Genomic DNA, 7,708 nt, shown 5'->3' with positions numbered 1-7,708 from the left:
TGATGAGGGAGAGAATTTTAAGGGAAATCATGGGTTTTGCAAGGGTTGGATCATGTTCATTGGTATTCCTCTAGATTACCGCAATACAGAGTTCATATCATAGGCGGTGGGCACTTTTGGGAAATTTCATTCATGGGATAGTGAGGATCCATATTTGGTTCGGACCCTGGTGGAGGCAAGTTTTCCTGACACACCATTGGTGCCACGTGATGTGGTCTTCGGAGATTATGCAGAATGGGGAGGAGCTCAGGTCTCATGGATTGCTGCTTGCTATGTGCTGGGTGCTGATTTTGCTGATCAGATGCCAAACGATGAAGATCCAATGCCGCTAGATGGAAATCCACACCCTCTGCCTGGAAATCTACTACATGATAATTTGATGTTTGTTCTTCCGCCATATCCGATGCTAGGGTGGAATGATGCGCCCATAGCACCTCCATTGCCTCAGGAAAATAACTTAGGTGGTGCTGGATGGGGAAATGCAGTCTGGGGGGGCAATGAGGATGAACATCCACAGCCGCCATAGCCTGCTCGGTGGGGAAATGTTGCGCCTGTGCAAGATCAGGTTTCTATTGTCATTGATCAACCGGAGGGCTCTGGGTCCGTGGAACAGCAAGTGGAGGTTCAGTATGAGGAGCAAAATCACTTGCAGCTGGTTCAGCAGATGCAGAACAACATGCAGCAGATGGTGGAGGAAAATCCTTTGGCAATTGTTCCTTATCAACCTCCTGTCATTCAGCAGCACCAGATATTCATTGGCATGGCAAGGATTGTGGCTGGGCCACCCCTTCCTCCAGAGATGATCTGGAAGAGATCTTTTGAAAATCTTTTACCTGAATTTACTGTCAAGGAGTTGCCTCACCCTATCTTCTTCAAGCCACTTGGGACTGTGACATACTCCAAGCGCACATGGACAATTGCTTTTGATGATTCAGAGAGAATGTCTTCTTGGTGCCCTGCTTGCCCATTAATACACTCAGGAAGCCTATGGTGGCCAAACGACCCCAGAGCTCTTTTTGGAAGTCCTTCTGATGAGTTTCTCAGTGCTAATGTTAATACAGTGTCTGATTCTGTTGGGTCTGGTGAGATGCACCCTCAAGATGTTGTGGCTGGCATCCTGGAGGAGAACTCCTCTTCTTCTGTGGTTTTTTCTTCCTCTGTGCAGGCCAAGGACATGAAACAGACAAGAAGAAGGAAGACTGTGGCCCCTTTAGTGGATACTTCTGTACGGCGATGTACAAGAAGCGCGGCAAAACTAGATGGGTTCAAATCAATGACTTTTGAGCAGCTTTCCCTCCAGCCCACCAAAAGGCGTCCTCGGTCCAAGCCCATACATGCGAAGGCCCAGCCCACACCTGATGACGCAGATGACATTGGCAAGTTTGCAGATGCCCCTCCACCCACGCCTATCAACGTACTACAAGCAATTGGAGCAGAGCTGGAGATTGACCCCAACCTGATATCCAAGGAGAAGCTTACAGCTAATCCCAAGGACGACTCCTCCTCCAGTGGTGTTTAAATGTTGCAGTTTAAAACTTTAGCTAGGTGTAGCGAGCCTTTTAACTTCGTTGTCGTCTGTGTCATTCTAAACTTTATGCTGCGTTGTCTGAACTGGATGCATTTTGTTTTTTATGGTGTGGGATGTATGACATTGTGTGTCATGCAGTTGTTGAAACTTCGCTTTTGGTTATCTCATGAATCAAAGGTCTATGCGTAATTGGAAGGTGCTTTGTTGGAATGTCCATGGTATAAATTCTGAAACACGACAACGCTCTCTTAGAGAGAAAATTTCTGATAGTCAGTGTGCGGTTGCTTGTTTGGAAGAAACTAAGTTGTCAGATTGCCCTTGTTCATTAATCAAGAGCGTTTGTCCTAGGGGTTTTGATCAGTTCATTGAAACACCCTCCAAAGGAGCATCGGGTGCTATTCTGACAGTATGGCGTTCAGATGTTTTTAAGGGTACATTTGTGGAAGTAAAACCTTTTCGTATGATCATCAGTTTTAATTCTGTGCATAATAATGACCAGTGGTTTTTAGTCAATGTATATGGAACTTGTCAGTGTGTATTGAGGGATGATTTTGTTAACTGGTTGTATAACCTTCAAGTGGAGCCGGAACAAAAATGGTTGTTACTGGGAGATTTTAATTTTATCAGGTCCATGGACAATCGTAATATTCCGGGAGGAGATGTTAATGATATTTTTATCTTCAATGAGATCATTGGCCCTTTAGGTCTGCTGGAACTTCCTTTAAAGGGTAGAAGGTTTACCTGGTCAAACATGCAGGATTTCCCACTCCTCGAGCAATTGGACTGGTTTTTTACTTCTGCAAGTTGGATAGCTCAGTATCCTATGACACAAGTTACACCACTTGCTAGAACTGCGTCTGATCATGTTCCTTGTGTAATTTCCATCTGCACCACAATTCCTAAAGCACATATCTTTAGGTTTGAAAACTATTGGGTACATCAACCCGGCTTCATGGACTGTGTAAGGGAAGTTTGGAACAAACCTTCACATAAGACTCATATATCTGCAGTTATTATGGACAAATTGAAATCCTTGAGGTTTGCACACAAGAAATGGCAGAAGGGGCTCTCACACATTAAATCTTTGATTGAAAAGTGCAATTGGGTAATTCTATGGCTTGATGATTTGGAGGACTGGATGCCCCTATCCATACCTGAACACAACTTCAGGAAGATATGTAAGTTACACCATGAACACCTTCTACATTTGCAGTTTTTATATTGGAAGAAAAGGTGTACTATCAGATATATAAAGGTGGGAGAGGAAAATTCTAAATTCTTCCTGGCCATGGCAACAGAGAGGTATAGGAAGAATTCTATTGCTAGTCTTCAACTGTCTGATGGAACAGTTTCTTCAGATCATGGGGAAATAGCTAAGGAGTTTTTGATTGCTTTCAAGGGCAGAATGGGAACTGTTAAACCAATATTGTTGGGTAATGAAATAATCTCACTTATCCCAAGAGTGCAAGGTCTTGAGGTGCTCACGCAACCCTTTCAGCTACAAGAGATTGAAAAGGTCATAAAGGAAATGCCCATTGATAAAGCACCAGGGCCAGATGGTTTTAATGGTCTGTTCATGAAAAGATGCTGGTCAATCATTTCCAATGATTTTATTCGTTTGGTAAATGAGTTTCATGCCGGAACTGCTCATTTGGAAAACCTCAATGAAGCTTTCATTACTTTAATCCCAAAAAAGCAAACACCTGAGGGTGTTGGAGATTTTAGGGCAATCTCTTTGACAAGTGTGGGACTAAAATTTCTGACTAAACTTGCAGCTAATAGGTTTCAAGAGGAAATCACCAAGTGTGTTCATAAAAATCAGTATGGCTTCATTAAATCAAGAACAATTCAGGACTGTATCGCTTGGACGTTTGAGTATATTCATCAATGCAATCATTCTAAGAAGTCAATTATATTGCTCAAGCTTGACTTTGAAAAAGCTTTTGACTCTATTCAGCATGAGGCAATTTTGAAAATCCTTGTAGCAAAAGGTTTTGATAGCAAATGGATTAAATGGGTTCAGCAGCTCTTATCTTCTGCAACCTCCTCTATCCTGCTAAATGGTGTGCCTAGAAATCATTTCAAGTGCAAATGTGGTGTCAAGCAAGAAGACCCTATCTCTCCTTTGCTTTTTGTGATTGCTGCTGATCTTCTACAAACTATGATCAATGATCTCTTATGTAGGGGCCTGCTTACCTTGCCATTGCCAACACATGATCCGGAATACCCAGTTGTACAATATGCAGATGATACCTTATTGTTTGTAAATGCTGACTCAACTCAGCTGGAGGTCCTCAAGTCATTGCTCAACTCCTTTTCCTTGGCAACTGGACTGCAAATCAACTTCCATAAGTCTTCAATGTACCCAATCAATGTGGAAGCCTCTGTTGCCTCTGCCCTTGCTGTTTTGTTTGGGTCCCACCTTGGTTCTATGCCCTTCACTTATTTGGGACTTCCTGTTGGAACCACGCGACCCAAAATCGTTGATTTGCTACCTTTGGTGGACTGCATGGAAAGAAGGCTAACTGCTAGTTCCTGGTTTTTACCAGAGGGCAGTAGGTTACATCTGGTAAATTCAGTGATATCCTCACTCCCTATATTCTTCCTTTGCAGTCTATCCCTACCACAAGGTATTCTAAAACAGTTAGATAGGATTCAAAGACAGTGCCTTTGGAGGAAATATGGTCAGGAGAAGGGACATTCTTTGGCTGCATGGCCCCTTGTCTGCATGCCTAAGATGAAAGGGGGACTTGGTGTCGGAGTAAATGACCACGGGTAGCCTAGCCGGCTCCCCCTGGCTCTCTAGAAAAATTATAGGCCGTTCAAGCCTTCAAACATCCAAGACGTGGGGCCGCCTTCCCCTAGCTGGCTACTTCTCTGGCCGGCTGCACGAAGGCGGCCCGGCCCTGAAATCCTCGAGAAGAAAACCACGAGAGGGCCGGCTTCAAGAAGCCGGCTGCAAGAGGGCCGACTCCAAGAAGCCGCCCCCTCCCCCCCCCCCCCAGCAGGCGGCCAAGGTCGTACCCTCAGAGTCTGCACCCACATAACAGCGATGAGATGGGGCGTGGCTACAGGGAAACCTGCCACCCCCGAATCCCGGGACGCGCAAGGCCACAGTGCGCCATACGGGGCGACCATCACCCGTCCGGTGCGGCACTATTGCCATGTTGACCATGATGTCACCCACAGCGAGCTGTCAGTACGACCCGTGGGTGGCGGGCCCCCTCAGTCAGGGTGATGCCTAAAGGCGGCCAGGCCTCCCCCTATCGGCCTGGCGTGTGGCCGACTCCCAATAGCCGGCTAGTTCACACCTCGAAGGGAGCGCCCCATTGAGGAGATAAGACGAGGTAAGGCTACAGCAATAAGCCGCCCGGCGGCGGCACTGTAGCCATGCTTACCACGACAAAGCCCTCTTCACCAGAAGCGAGGCAACAGTAACCAGCCTCCGACAAGACCCCGAGCTGTGGGACCGGCCTGTCAACCAGAAGGTCGGCAGCCGGCGGGGTCCACCAGTCGGTGGGCCCATCGGTCGGCGGAGAAGCCGGTCAGCGTAGACACAGACGGCTGGGGCCCGCACCCAGCCGGATTACCATTGTACCCCTGGGGGGTAGGCCTATATAAACCCCCAGGGCACCCATGCAGGGGGATTCCTTTTCCAGTAGTTTTAGACACCACATCGAGAGGAGAAGTAGGCTAGCCTTGCCCTTCTTCATCCTTTCATCGAACAGCTCAAGGAGCCTCTTGTAGCTACTTGTCGATCTAGTGACCATGCGGAGACCCCGTATAGCAGCAGTAGGGGTGTTATCTCCACGGAGAGCCCCGAAGCTGGGTATGATCCGCGGGCGTGCATGTCTTCGCCTTATCCCGTTTCCAAGCACCGCGTTGTTTTATTGGCTCCCACAATGATAAGCCATCCGTTGGCATATGTCGCACCAACCACCCGACATTTGGCGCCCACCGTGGGGCCAGGTGCACCATCATCCGGAGACCTGTTCTGGACGGGAACCCTCTCCCTTCCTAGCGAGCGTAGCCAGCCCGGCTCGCCCGATGGCGCTTGCCCCGAAGCGCCGCAAGGAGTCGCCGACGCCTGCGCGGCGAGCTGCCTCGCCGATCTTCTTCGCGAGGCTCACATCTCCGACGAGCCCGCATCCGACGCGGGCACAGGTTGCCCCGAGAGCCACCTCGTCAGCCTCCTCGACCAATTCCACGTCTCTGGTGAGCTTGCCGCGGACTTGGAGTCGGTTGGCTCCACCGACCCGATGCTTGTCGACTCTGACATGGCATCGTTTGACGCCTTCCCCTCCAACGTGGTAATCATCAACGACCCTCTTCCTCGAGCCGACAGCAGTGGCAGCGCCATCACCGAGGTACTGGTCATCAGCCATGCCGCCTTTGGCAAAAATGCCCACAACGCCCTGCAGACGGCGCTGCACGACTTGTCCGCCCCCATCCCGGCCGACGCCGACGCCGAGACACTAGCGGCGCGCCGCCTCGCCCTCGTTGTGGAGGGCCAGAAGCTAGCTACCATGCGACGCCTCACCGAGGCTCACCAGCGCGAAGTCGACCGTGCCGCCTTCGGCACACCGCCTCCCGACGGGCCGAGCCGCGCCGACATCATCAAAAAATGTGGTGCGGCTATCGCCGACGTGCTGGGAGCAGACCGCCCAGTCTATGCCACGCCACTCGAGAACCTACGCGCCGCCCAGGCGGCCGCAGACGAGCTGAATGGACTGGGGCCCGACGACCTCCCCTACATGACCAGACGCATCCAGCAGCTTATCGACGCGGCCACAGAGCGGCATGAAGCCGGTGTCCGCGCCAAAAGTCCTCCCCGCGCCGAGAGCACGGTGTGACGTCCCGAACGCCGACTGCGGGCAACACCCGCGCAAGGAAAGAAAAGGAGCCGGCTGCTAGCCGCAACCGGACTCGAATCTCCATCGAGCGTGACGTAGAAGGCCGCCCTCGAGCTATGGAGTGGTGAGGCGATCCTCCTCCTCTGCCTCGTGGGGAGAGATATCCTACCCCGCCGCCTGTCACGCATCCGACTCTCAGCGGCCGACTGGGCCGCCGTGAAGGAGTTGGCGAGAATGACGCCCGCCATCGGATCGACTGCGTAGTGCGATCCCTGGCTCTGGAAGAAGAAGATGATGTCGGCCCGCCTTGCTTCGGCCCTCGGATCCGCGACGAGCCCTTCCCCAAAGGGTTCTCGCTCCCAAGAGACACGCCCAAGTACAATGGCTCCGTGAAGCCAGAAGATTGGTTGATCGACTACTCCACTGCAGTTAGCATCGCGAACGGCAACAGGTGTGTTGCCGTGAAGTATGTCCCCCTCATGCTCCAGGGCATGGCGCGCACCTGGCTCAACAGCCTCAAGCCTTATAGCATCAACAACTGGCTAGACTTCACAGAAGCCTTCATCCGCAACTTCACCAGCACCTACAAGCAGGCTCCCAAGCCCCGACAGCTCTCCTTGTGTGTACAAGGGCCCAATGAATCAACTCGTGACTACCTCACGTGTTGGGCCGAGCTCCGCAATTCCTGCGAAGGGGTGCACGAGGTTCAAGATATAGAGTACTTCACCACCGGGTGCCGAGAAGGCACCCTCGTAAAGCACCGACTCCTCTGCGACGAGCCGACTACCCTCGACGAGCTGCTAGTCATAGCTGATAAATACGCCACGGCCGATTCCTCAATGAAGACCGAGCTCCGAGTAGACGCCTCTGGGAAGGTGCTCTCTCCGAGTCCCAAGACGCCGGCCGGAGACTCCAGCCGACGCCCGTACCACAACGACCACAAGCGCAAGGCTCCCATGCCACCTTCCACCAGTCGGCAGGTGGCCACAGTCGAAGACAAACAAACCGAAGGGCGGCCCACACCCAAGAAGCAGAAAGGCAGTAGGACGGCTTGGCAGCCGGCTTTCTCCTATGAGCAAGCTCTTGATGCCCCCTGCAAGTTCCACAGCGGCGCGAAATCTTCGAACCACAAGACCAGGAAATGCCACTGGCTCACGCGGATCTCCAAGGGCGAGGGGATAGCGCCGCCTCCGCCTGCTGGTCAGCCGCCTCCGGCCCCTCCGCAGCCGGCCGCTCGACCAGCAGTCGGGGCTGTCCAAGACGAGTTCCCTGACGAGCATGCCGCCTATGTTGTCTTTACAAGCCAACCTGAAGATCGGCGTAGCTG

At 51.7% G+C, this 7,708-nt stretch overlaps 1 pseudogene; it reads left to right on the top strand.

Annotated features, from left to right (window-relative positions):
* Positions 1 to 301: 301 nt before the first annotated feature.
* LOC147958330 (uncharacterized) lies at positions 302 to 1,519 on the top strand (annotated as a pseudogene).
* The last annotated feature ends 6,189 nt before the right edge of the window (positions 1,520 to 7,708 follow it).

Source organism: Triticum urartu, chromosome 7A (genome assembly GCF_056163025.1).
Source record: "Triticum urartu cultivar PI428250 chromosome 7A, HENAU_Tu73, whole genome shotgun sequence".
NCBI classification, from domain to species: Eukaryota; Viridiplantae; Streptophyta; class Magnoliopsida; order Poales; family Poaceae; genus Triticum; species Triticum urartu.
Note: the sequence above shows the minus strand (reverse complement) of the source record. Positions and strands in the feature narration are given on the sequence as shown.